Source organism: Rhinoraja longicauda, chromosome 33, assembly GCF_053455715.1.
Source record: "Rhinoraja longicauda isolate Sanriku21f chromosome 33, sRhiLon1.1, whole genome shotgun sequence".
Taxonomy (NCBI): Eukaryota; Metazoa; Chordata; class Chondrichthyes; order Rajiformes; family Arhynchobatidae; genus Rhinoraja; species Rhinoraja longicauda.
In genome coordinates this window covers 15952967-15966594 of record NC_135985.1, presented here as the reverse complement: position 1 = coordinate 15966594, position 13628 = coordinate 15952967, and the positions used below count along the sequence as shown (strand labels likewise).

General features: G+C 40.5%; 1 protein-coding gene across 1 annotated transcript in view; it reads right to left on the bottom strand.

Annotated features, from left to right (window-relative positions):
- The window catches only part of ctdspl2a (CTD (carboxy-terminal domain, RNA polymerase II, polypeptide A) small phosphatase like 2a), a 59048-nt gene that overhangs the window by 41305 nt on the left and 4115 nt on the right, over positions 1–13628 (bottom strand). The window contains exon 2 of the mRNA XM_078427590.1: positions 12202–12253. The gene's annotated coding sequence lies outside the window, so the exon portion shown is untranslated. The remainder of the gene's footprint in view (positions 1–12201; positions 12254–13628) is intronic.

The window sequence follows — 13628 nt, the reverse complement described above, 5'->3', positions numbered from 1 at the left end:
ATCATGGTTTAATAACTGTGGATTCACAGTGCCATAACGTTGTGCCAACACATCTGGTCTGTTTCACCCTGATGTCTTACAAATGAACATTATACATTATTTTTTGCTTTCAGTGATGTGACTAACTACATAATGTATAGACAGAAACTGAATTGCCTTAAATCACAGAGTCAAAGAGTCATAAAGCATGGAAACAGGCCCTTCGGCACAATTTGCCCATGCCGACCAAGTTTCCCAACTACACTAGTCCCACCTGCCAACATTTGGCCCATATTCCTCAAGAACTTTCATATCCATGTACCTGACCAAATGTCTTTTGAATGTTGTTATAGTACCTGCCTCAACTATCCCCCTTGGGTAGCTTATTCCATATACCCATCATCTCCTTTGTAAAAAAGGTGCCCCTCAGGTCCCTATTAAATCTTTCCCCTCTCACCTCATATCTATGACCTCTGGTTCTTGATTCCCCTGCTCTGGGTAAAAGACTGTGCATCTACACGATCTATTCCCCTCATGATCTTATACACTTTGATAAGATCATCCTTCATCCTCCTGCAATCCAATCAATAAAGTCCTTGCCTGGCCAACCTCTCCTTACAGTTCAGGCCTTCAAGCCCTGACAACATCCTCATAAATCTTCTCTGCACTCTTTCCAGCTAAACAACATCTTTCCGATAGCCGGATGATCATAAACTGAACACAATACTCCAAATGTGGCCTCACCAACGTCTTGTTATAACATAACATCCCAACTTCTATACTCAATACCTGACTAATGAAGGCCAATGTGCCAAAAGCCTTCTTGACCACCCTATGGCTGTGAAGCCATTTTCAAGGAAGTCTGTACCTGCACTCCTAGCTCCCTCTACTCTACAATATATTCCAGAATCACTGTGATGGTTTATTGTCTGTTTGATTTCCGAAAAAGCAACACCTTGCATTAAAGTCCATTACCCATTCCTCAGCCCATTTGCCCAACTGATCAAGTGATACCTGCTGTTATTTCTGAATGCAAACAAGAAAAAATAATTATGATAAGTTAATTTGAGGGGAAAAAAAGGTTAATTCATAAAAGTTTGCTGTCAAATAAAATACCCAAAGGTAGGAATTAAGTTACTGACGCAACGATGCAAGTTCAGACAAGGCACTTTCATTTTCATAAACAACCATGATATATTTGTCCCAGGCATGTAGCCCTCTATGTCATCATTACAGATTGAGCTTGGATGACATACTGTGAATATTAACAATCACTGCTCCATTTAGATACTGAAATGACTTCATGATAGGAAGCAGAGAATAGTGGTGGAGACTTTTTCAGACTGGAGGCCTGTAGTGAGTGATGTGCCTTGGGAATTGGTCCAGGGCCCATTGCTGTTTGTCATCTATATCAGTAATTTGGATGAGAATGTACAATGCACGATTAATAAGTTTCCAGATGGTGTAAAATAGGTGGTATCGTAAAGGTGAAGATGGCTATTAAGAATTACAGTAGGATCTTGATCAACTGAGCAAGTGGACCGAGGAATGGCTAATGGAGTTTAATTTAGACAAGTGTGTTACATTTTGGGAAGTTAAACCTGGGCAGGACCTTCACAGTGAACAGTAAATCTCTGGGTAGTGTTGTACAGGAAAGAGATCTAGGAGTGCTCATCCCCTGAAAATGGCATCGCAGGTAGATAGGGTATGAAAGAAGGCTCTTGGCTTGCTGGTCTTCCATCGATCAGGGAAATAAGTATAGACGTTGGGACATTATTTTACAGTTGCGCAAGACATTGGTGACATCACACTTGGAGTACCTTGTTCAGTTTTGATCACCCTGCTACAAGAAAAATGCCTTTAAGTAGGAAAGAGTGCAGAGAAGATTTACAAAAATGTTGCCAAAACAGCCTGGTTAGGCAAGCTTGGACTTTAGCAGAAGGCTGTGGGGTGATCTTCATGAAGGAAATAGATAGGACGAATGCAAGGAATCAAGTAATAGGGCATAGGTTTGAGGTGAGTGATAGGAATCTGAGGAGCAATTTACTCACCAGAGGGTGCTAGGTATGTATGGAATAAGCTGCCAGATTATGTAATTCAAGCAGGTACAATAACAAGTTAAAAGACATTTGAACAGGCACATGCATAGGAAAGAGCTTGAGGGATATGGGTCAAATGTGGGCAAATGGAACTAACTTAAATGGGGTATCTTCATTGGCATGGATGAGCTGTGCCAAAGGGTTTCTTGCCGTGTTGTATAGGGGGATTGCACGGCAGGTGAGGTCACGGCCCCTGACCCGTACTGTTGCCACACAACGACTACTGGAGGGCACGCCGTATACTGCAGGCAAGCATTTACTAGGGCTTCGCCTTTTTCTTCTATTTTATGTTTGGAACGACTTCTGTTCACCAGTCCTAATGAGAGGGTGTTGCAGTTCAATGTTGCGGCTGCACTTTGCTGCAGCTCGGCTTCCCCCGTCTTCTCCCATCAGCGCGTCTCCGGCTCCCTCCCGGCGCTCTGAGTATCCCGACACCTCTCCCCATTCTTTAGATTTTAGATTTAGAGATACAGCACAGAAACAGGCCCTTCGACCCACCGGGTCCACGCCGCCCAGCGATCCCCACACACTAACATTATCCTACACCCATTAGGGACATTTTTTTTTACATTTGCCCAGCCAATTAACCTACATACCTGTACGTCTTTGGAGTGTGGGAGGAAACCGAGGATCTCGGAGAAAACCCACGCAGGTCACAGGGAGAACGTACAAACTCCGTATAGACGGCGCCCGTAGTCAGGATCGAACCTGAGTCTCCGGCGCTGCATTCGCTGTAATGCAGCAACTCTACCACTGCGCCACCGTGCCATCATTCTTGCGCTCCTCGCTCCTCCAGGCTCGGCACCCCTGCTTCGAGCGACTCCGTGCATCACACACTTTGGCCTTACGATCTTACGTGCAATCCCCCTATAACTCCATGGCTGTTTAAACAGCCATTCTCAAATAATCTTTTGGCATAATTGGGGAACAAGAATTGTTCTTATCCATTTGAAAATTCATTTTGTACTTTTAATCACTGAGCCTATTTTCGTTTGATCTCAATCTAAATTGTTCCCATCTTTCAAATAAAAGAACCTAATTTGAGGGTGCTGTGCTATACTTCAAATAAACTAACAATACCATGGTTTTCTAGGATATCAGAATTCCTAGAAGTTTGCAGTCATAATAACATTTGATACAAAATAGTTTCATAAACTCAAGCACTTAGAGAATGTCTCACTCTACCAAGGCCTCTTCTCTCTCCTCCCACACCCATTGACTACATTCTGCAACACGTGGGATGGTGCCATTTACATATTACATTAAAAGCGAGAGAAATTAACTTCCAAAAATGAGTTGCAAGAGCAAAATGGCAAATATTAATCCATGAAGACTTCTAATTATATTTCCAATTTGTGTGTGCGCGCGCGTGCATGCATGCAAGTACGTGCAGTGAAGCGGTGACATGGAGAAAACAAATCTAGCTGTAACACCAAAGTCCTCTCTACAAGGGACCTAGTAAAAAATAACATCTAGAGTCACAGAGTCACACAGCCTTTTCGGTCCAATTTATCTGTGCTGACCAAGATGACTATCCAAGCTAGTCCAATTAGCCTGCGTTTGGTCCAATTCCCTCTAACCTTTTTCTATCCATGTACCTGTCCAAATTTATTTTAAATATTGTACTGGGACCCACCTATACCACTTCCATTGGATGTCATTCTATATGCACACAACCGTCTGTATGATAAAAGTTGCAACTTAGGTCCAGGTTGAAATTTTTCCTTCTCACCGTACATCTATGTCCTCTAGTTCTAGACTCCCCTACCCTGGTGAAAAGAGTGTGACCATTCATCTTATTATGTCTCTCATGACTTTGTAAACCTCTATAAGTTTCAGCCTCCTACAATCCAGGGGGAAAAAAGTCCCAGCCTCTCCAATCCCAATAACATCTTCATGAATCTTTTTAGCCCACTTTCCAGCTTCTTGACATCCTTCCTCTAACTGGACAACCAAATCTGTTTCCAATACTCTAGGGGTGGGCTGACCAACGACTCGTGCAACATGATATCTCAACTCCTGTACTCAATGCCTTGACTGACAAAGGCAGGCATGCCAAATACCTACTACGCCACCCCGTCCCATTGTGTCGTCATTTTCAGGGAACAATTTACCTGTATCCATCCCTCAGTCTCTTGCTCTGCAGTGCCTGGACATTTACTGTGCAACTCTTGCCCTGATATAACTTACCTAAATACAACATCATGTACTTGTCCTCCTTAAATTCCATTTATCATTCCTTAGCTCAAACAAGTTCATATATATCCTGTTGTAGTCCAAGATAACTTTCTTCATTGCTCACTGCACCACCAATTTTGGTATTACTTGTAAACTTACTAACCATGTTAACAATATTATTGTTCAAATCAATATAGATGATAAACAGGGTCCCAGCACATGTTGAAGGCACATCATTAACTTGTCACCGGCTTCCAGTCTGAATAACAATACACCACTACCACCCTGTGTCTCCTTTCACCAAGCCAATTTTGAATTCAATTAGCTATTTAAACCTGGATCACGTGATGTAAACTTCCAGACTAACCTTCCAGTAGGGCCTTGTCAAAAGCCTTGCTAAGTCCACATAGACAATGTTTACCATCCTGCCCTCATCAATCATCCAGTCATCATTTCAAGAAACTCAAAACAAATTTGTGAGACACAATTTTCCATGCACAAAGCTGCCATCCTGTCCCTCAGAATCCCCTCCAGTAAACTCACTGCCCTGTAGTTCACTTTTTACCTGAAACCCTATAGTAAATGAAATAAGATTAAACATTCTTGAAGGACAAAGAAAAGGCTCTTGTAAGCTGCATATTTAGTGTAGATATTAAAAGCTTTAGTCTTCAAGTGGAGCAAGAAATAAAATAAACCACAAATTCGCCATGCCCTGTAATCCCCACTAGCCCTATGATCCCGACTCTCATACAGCACAGAATCAGGCCCTTCGGTAAACTCATCCATGCCAACCAAAATGTCCCATTCCATCATTTGACCCACCTCCCTCTAAACCTTTCCTATCCATGTACCTATCCAAGTATATTTTAAATGCTATTACAGTACCTGCTTCAACTACCTCTCCCGACAGCTTGTTCCATGTACCCACCACTCTCTGACTGTAAAATATTACCCCTCAGGTTTCTATTAAATCTTTCTCCTCTCACCTTAGACCTATGTCCTCTGGTTCGATTCCCCTATTCTGAGTAAAAGACTGTGCTTTCACACTATCTATTCCCCTCATCTTATTCACCTCAATAAGATCACCCCTTTGAGAATTTGCTTCATCAATTCTGGTTTTTTTAATAATTCTAACTATAATCATTCCACTGTCAAGATTCAAGCTGGAGATTTCCCACCCTACCCACTATGCCTCATCTCTTTTGATTCCTTTTCAACAACCAACCTCTTGGCCATTGCTGCCATGAATTGGTGTCAAATATTGTTTTATAATACTTCCCCCTTCCCAGTTCTCCCACTAGTCTGTCTCCAACTTCATTCCATCTTTGTCCCGTCCCCTCCCCAGACAGTCTGAAGAAGGGTTTCGACCCAAAACGTTACCCATTCTTTCTCTCCAGAGATGTTGCCTGACCCGCTGAGTTACTCCAGCATTTTGTGTCTATCTTCGATTTAAACCAGCATCTGCAGTTCTTTCCTACTGATACATATATGTGGCTCTTTCAAAATTTATAATTCTATGCGGCAAATTTAGCGACAAGATTGATCAACTATTTAAAAAGTTATTTTCTTTTTGTTTCCCCTTACTTTGCTCTCAGTTACCTGCCCAGTTAAATTTTTTCTGACAGATCAAGTGATCCAGACACCTTCAGTAAGAGCTGGTTTATATAGTTTGTTACATTTGCTGCAAATATCTCTTTGGTTTTCTTTCAATGTTAGAAAATACATGGCTATCTATTGAATGCCTTTATGAGGGGAGGGGAGGAGGAGGAAACTTAAAAGAAAACTTGCTAAATTCCCCCTTCATGGCAAAGGAAAGAAAAAGATAGTTCCATGCTCCTAAGTGTTCAATTTAATTCTAATTTATATAACAGCTGCTGATGATCAAATAACTTCTGCGAAACCCAACTTGAATTCAGTTTTGCTCCTGTGTGCACAGTCAATCTTGTACAGTCGTGCCAATCACCAATAGAAGCCAATGAGAGTTTACATTCTCCCTTTCACCCTTCATTTTGATGGAAAAGTTTACTCGCAGGCTTTTACACATATAAGCCTATCTGTCATAAATTACTACAGCCGATTCAACTGAAAATTGACAATTATGACAACTAAGAAATAGATATTATCACAAAGTGCACATTATAATGAACTGCTAGCCATAAAGCAGACCAAAATAGAAACAAATTGCAAAGCTCTTTGCTTTCATTCACATTTAGACCAATCTGGTCACCAATATAATCATTGGCAGTAAACTGACAGATTAAATATTGACATCAAGATTTAAGAGAATTATAAACAGGAAAAATGAATCTCCATAATACAAACTAAGAACAGAAAATGATGACAAAATGCAGGAAGTCCTCCAATAAATTAAAAGTAACGACAGGTTAGCATTTTGGATAAACAAACTCCACCCAATGTTGCCTCATTTTTTAGATGATGTTTTTTATTTTGTGTATCAAGTGTTAGAGTAGTCACTATGGTTGGGAAATAGATTATATGTATGTCGGTGTAATTATAGTTTGTTAAATTCATCAACTGTAAACAGACTTTTTTTTAAATTGCACTCGGGCTAGGTTTACACAAGTTAATTTCTGTTATTTTCTTGAGTTAGAATAATACCTGCTAATAATAAAACCCCATAAAAGGTAATGGAAAAAATCAGTAGCAGCCATACATACTTACATGAATGCCAGTTACACAATTACGTATACAATCTATAAACAATCAAATAGCTGATGTGAATGTCAATACAAGAAAAATATTAAATGGTTTTATTAGAACATTTGACAAACAATAAAATGATGTGAAAAAATTTGATGTATATGACATACATTTTAAAAATTATATGCACAAAGTTGACTTGCAATCATCTGTATTTATTTACTGTCATACTCCCACTAAATCATTGCAAATTCCAGCTTCCTTCAATGCGCATTACCTCCACCACAATGTGACTGCACAAGACCCACTGCAGCAAATCATGGCCACTTCAATAAGGCTTTCCAAAACCTGTAGATTACTTGACAAGGGCAACAGTCACATGGTAAATTCAATACCAGCCAGTTTGTCCCTTGGTGATGCATTTTCACTGCACCTTCACCAAATTATTCAATACCCAGAAACTCCCACAAAATGGACAATTGCAAAGTGATGCCTTTTGGGAAGTTAAACCAGCACAGGACATTCAGGGCTCTGGAGAATGTTGTCGAACAGAGAGACCCTGGGGAATAAGCATATTGTTCCCTGAAAGTGGTGACACACAGTGGCGAAGATGGAGTTTGGCATACTTGCCTTCATTAGTCAGGGTATTGAGTACGAGAGCAGAGACGTGATATTACAGCTGTGCAAAACATTGATTCGACCACGCTCAGAGTATTGTGTGCAGTTCTGGTTGCCTAGCTATAGATATGATGTTATTAGGCTGGAAAAAATACAGAAAAGATTCACAACAATGATATCGGGAGTGGACAGCTTTGAGAGGCAGGATAGGCTGGAGCTGTACAGAGGCTGAGGTGACCTTATGGGGGTATATAAAACCGTAAGGGGGCTATAAAGAGAGAATGGTCAATGTCCTTTACCCAGGTATGTGGAGTTTAAATCTGGGGGGCACAGGTTTAAGGTGCGAGGGGAAATGTTTAAATGGGATGGTGGGCAGGTTTTTCCATACAGAGAGTGATGGATATATGTAATAGACAATAGGTGCAGGAGGCCATTCGGCCCTTCGAGCCAGCACCACCATTCAATGTGATCATGGCTGATCATTCTCAATCAGTATCTCGTTCCTGCCTTCTCCCCATACCCCTTAACTCCGCTATCCTTAAGAGCTCTATCTAGCTCTCGAATGCATTCAGAGAACTGGCCTCCACTGCCTTCTGAGGCAGAGAATTCCACAGATTTACAACTCTCTGACTGAAAAAGTTTTTCGTCATCTCCCTTCTAAATGGCCTTTCAGTGACTGATGCACTAGGACACCCAGATCTCGTTGTACGTCCCCTTTTCCTAACTTGACACCATTCAGATAATAATCTGCCTTCCTATTCTTACCACCAAAGTGGATAACCTCACACTTATCCACATTAAACTGCATCTGCCATGCATCCGCCCACTTACACAACCTGTCCAAATCACCCTGCAACCTCATAGCATCTTCCTCACAGTTCATACTACCACCCAACTTTGTATCATCTGCAAATTTGCTATTGGTACTTTTAATCCCTTCATCGAAGTCATTAAAGTATATTGTAAATAGCTGCGGTCCCAGCAACGAGCCTTGCGGTACCCCACTAGTCACTGCCTGCCATTCTGAAAGGGACCCATTTATCCCCACTCTTTGCTTTGTCTGTCAACCAATTTTCTATCCATGTCAGTACCCTACCCCCAATACCATGTGCTCTAATTTTGCCCACTAATCTCCTATGTGGAACCTTGTCGAAGGCTTTCTGAAAGTCAAGGTACACCACATCCACTGGCTTTCCCCTGTCAATTTTCCCAGTTACACCCTCAAAGAATTCCAGAAGATTAGTCAAGCATGATTTCCCCATTGTAAATCCATGCTGACTCGGAACGATCCTGTTACTACTATCCAAATGCTCCGCAATTTTGTCTTTTCTAATTGACTCCAGCGTCTTCCCCACCACTGCTGTCAGACTAACTGGTCTATAATTTCCCGTTTTCTCCCTCCCTCCTTTCGTAAAAAGTGGGACAACATTAGCTACCCTCCAATCCACAGGAACTGTTCCCGAATCTCTAGAACATTGGAAAATGATCACCAATGCGTCCTCAATTTCTAGCGCCACCTCCTTAAGTACCCTGGGATGCAGACCATCAGGCCCTGGGGATTTATCAGCCTTCAGTCCCATCAGTCTACCCAACATCATTTCCTGCCTAATGTGGATTTCCTTCAGTTCCTCCTTCACCCTAGGATCTCTTGCCACTAGAACATCTGGGAGATTGCTTGTATCTTCCTTAGTGAAGACAGATCCAAAGTACCGGTTCAACACGCCTGCCATTTCCTTGTTCCCCATAATAAATTCCCCTGCTTCTGTCTTCAAGGGACCCACATTTGCCTTGACTATTTTTTTCCTCTTTACATACCTAAAAAATCTTTTACTATCCTCCTTTACATTATTGGCTAGTTTACCCTCGTACCTCATCTTTTCTCCCCGTATTGCCTTCTTACTTATCTCCTGTTGCTCTTTAAAAGAGTCCCAATCCTCTGGCTTCCCACTCTTCTTTGCTATGTTATACTTCTTCTCTTTTATTTTTATGCTGTCCTTGACTTCCCTTGTCAGCCACGGGTGCCTCTTACTCCCCTTAGAATCTTTCCTCCTCTTTGGGATAAATTGATCCTGCAACTTCTGCATTATTCCCAGGAATACCTGCCATTGCTGTTCCACCATCTTCCCTGCTAGGGACTACTTCCAGTCAATTTTGGCCAGCTCCTGCCTCGTGCCTCTGTAATCCCCTTTGCTATACTGTAAGACTGACACTTCTGATTTTCCCTTCTCCCTCTCAATTTGTAGAGTAAAACTTATCATATTGTGATCACTGCCTTCTAATGGCTCTTTTACATCAAGTCCCCTTATCAGATCAGGGATAATTCCATTTTGTCCGACCTCTCCAAAGAAACCAATTCAAGCCTGCCCACCTGTTACAAACTGGATTCAACACTGGCTGGATGATAGGAGGCACAGTGGTGAATGGGTGTTTTTCTGACAGTTGTGTACCACAGGATCAATGCTGGGACCTTTCTATTTGTAATATATATAAGTGCCTTGGATAAGAATGATTGGTAAGCTTGCAGCCAACATGAAAATTGGTGAAGTTGTAAATCGTGAAGAGGATTGTCTCAGGATATGGCAAATATCGATCAGATGGAAAGTTAGGTGGAGCAGTAGCAGATAGAATTTAACCTAGAAAACTATGAGGTGATGCCATTAAGGGGTCAAATTCTTGTGAGACATATAGAGTAAATGGCAGGGACCACTGAAGCACTGGCATAAAATCCTTGGGTACATCCACAGCGGTGTAGAAAGTAGTTATTGTCAAAATGTAACAGTGAACATTAGTGACTTCAGGAGAGATTCATTTTACCCAGGTGTGTTCTTCAGATTCTCTAAACACAACACAGATCCATAGGGAACTCAAGCAACTGAAAGCTTGGCAATGCACACTATACAAAATGAGCTCCCTCTGGAATAGAGAAAAAGATTGCAAAGAAAGTTACATTAATATATTGTAACAAAATTGGGTGCAAATGAAATGACAGACACACATACGTATTCAATCAAAGCAGCAACAATGTATGGTTAATATTATTTAAAAGTTAATATCAAAGGAGAACAAAAAGTAAAAATATTAACTTCCTGGAAAAAGGGTGATGGGAGAGAAAGCAGATCACTAGAAAAATAATGAATTTTACTCTTTGGGCTTTAGTAATTTCAGTACTCTTCCAGATAAGGGATTAATGCTTTGAGGAACTGCATGGGTATCTGTAATAATTCTAAAAGTTTGTAAGCAAACACAAACTGTAATCAGAAATACAACTGTAGAGAGAGAGGCAGCATTATTAACCACTTGTATCAAAAGTAATAATACAAAGTTCCCTGAAGGGCTGCACCGTGGCTCAGCGATAGTGTTGCTGCTTACAGTGCGTGCAGCGCCAGAGACCCGGGTTCGATCCCGACTATGGGCGCTGTCTGTACAGAGTTTGTACTTTCTCCCCGTGACCGTGTGGGTTTTCTCCAAGATATTCGGTTTCCTCCTACACTCCAAAGACATACTGGTCTGTAGGTTAATTGGCTTGGTATAAGTGTAAATTGTCCCCCGTGTGTGTGGGATAGTGTTAACGTGCGGGGATCGTTGGTCAGTGCAGGCTTAAAACTGAATATTGAACTATATATGTTGTATGTAGCTTGTCCTGCTTTTAGAGGTACCCATACCAATGTCAGGTTCAACATTTCAAAACATCTTAAACAAATGTTATTGTTGCAACATAGATTCTCTATCAAGTAGCTGGAAAATGAAAATCAGAAGATGTAAAAAGCTGCATTTGACTGCTCTGTTCTTGTTGAATTAAAAAACATGCCCCAGCAAAAAGCAACAGTGAACAAATCCCCAACCAAAACATTAAGTAGCAGCCAGATTTTTCTTGTTCATTATTTAATCACAACATTGAGCTTGGAAACGATGGAACAATGAATATTAAAATGATCCCAAAGAGGAAAAATAAACATTTCCACACTATTGCAAGAAAATTAATTATGCAACCATTGCACAAAAAGTCTGAGGACTTCAGATCTATTTTAAATATATTGGCAACAAAAAATGTTGGAAATATTCAGTGGGTTAAGCTGTCTCAATGAAGAGAGAAACAGTCAGTGGTTCAGCTCAATGATAAATATGTATTTAGCCTAAAACTGCTTCACTCTCCACAAATGGTACATAACCTGACATATTATCTATATTCAATCAATTCAATCAATCGATCTCAGCTATTTAATTGTGGATGGAAGAAAGAATCAGATAACGAATTGTAACCCAACAACAATAACAGAGCATTGAAATCACAGGACCACCCTCTTCCATGTGGAATGGCGTGCAACATGGAGATTCAGCCATTTTATAATGTAAAAGAAAAACAAAATTACTCCTCATTTTTCTTGGGGGATGGGGAATAGTAAAAATGTGGAAGAAACAAACTGGTCAATAAAGAGTTAACAAAACTGCCTTAAAATGAGAACCGAGAGGAAAAAATAGGCTACAATGAAAGAGACGAATACTATTTCTGACAGCTGTAAATAATCTGAAAAGACAATGTTGTTTTCTGTGGCACAAATCCAACGTGTGATTTTTTTTCTTTTCGGGCTACATTGACTGACACTCTATAGCTGGCATCCAGTACTATACCAAGTGTGAAAACACTATCCATATATCATTTACTTACATTTATATTCCGAAAAGGAGATGAAATCACACCATGGAACCTCAATTCTAATCTATAATGAAAATGAACCAAACAGTCCTGTTAGTTCAGACAAGCATCTTTTACCGAGAAAGAGTTATTCAATAATTCCAAACAAATAAATATTCAGACAAATACGCAAACATGATGAGGCAATGTAATGGGAAGTGGGATAAATTGTAATCTCTACCAAAGAACCATGAACAAATTTGTAATTCCATATTTGCTTTAATTCGTTATTCATAAAATTGTCATCTCAGATATTTGAGGTGACAATTTTATGAATTGTCATAAATCTTGCATTTGAAAGCAAATCATCTAACCAGCAAAATCCACTCAATTTATCTAAAATAATTCTGATAGAAAACAGATGCTTCAGACTTGATTTTTTTAAATATTGTAACATGGACTGATATAAAGTTACTGTTCTTGCATTCCAGGTTTCATTCCAGGTTCCATGCATCTGGATGTGTGCCAACTACTATAAAATTGCTGTGCCTCATTATACGGAAATTGTTAAGATACCAGAGATGAAATCAAATCCCACCATGCACTTTGTGAAATTAAATTTAATAAATCTGGCAAGTTGTGGGTTGAAAGAAATACCGATGAAAATTGTCAATCATTAAAAAATTGAAACACAATAGATGGGTCTTAGTGGTCCTTTTGCAGTGAACAGGTATGTCATCAAAGCTTCCTCAGAATTATAAATGGAAAATAAAGCTGTTGAGCCAAGGTCTCCTCGGTAGATAATTGTCGTGAGTTAAGCAGTTACCTCACTTGGCCTTTAGTGTGCCCGTGGCACATGTCATATATTGCTTCCAATGTTTTGAATTTCTCTTGGGGGAAAACCTAAAACAGCTGTTATTGCAGGCCAGGTGATTTTAAAATTGGTAACTCCGCAGAGACAAGCATGAAGCTGCCGCCAACTACACAGCCTGACTCCTCAAACATACTTCTGTGGCAATCAGTAAGCAGAACAGATGTGGACTGTCACAGGAGCTGACTTTGTGTGCGCGATGCGTAATTTGGCCAGGCAGGAGCACAAGACATGTAAACAGCCTATGCATCTGAATTTCGGTCATTGACTTTTATCACTAAATTTGTCACCACTTACCCATCAGCTCCATTAATGACCTTCCAGATTTTACATTTAAATCCATGCACACAAAATATTTCCAATGGCCTATAAAAATTATGCAAACCATGCTACTGAGGATTATTATACAACAGCTTCTGGAGGATTTGTGGGGAGTGGGGTCAACTCAGAGTGAGCAGAGGGCAATGGAATGCAGAGGTTGCATGGTGGTGCAGCGGTAGTGTCACTGCCTTTCCGCGCCAGAGACCTGGGTTCAACCCTGAATATGGATGCTGGCTGTACAGAATTTGTACTTTCTCCCTGTGACTGC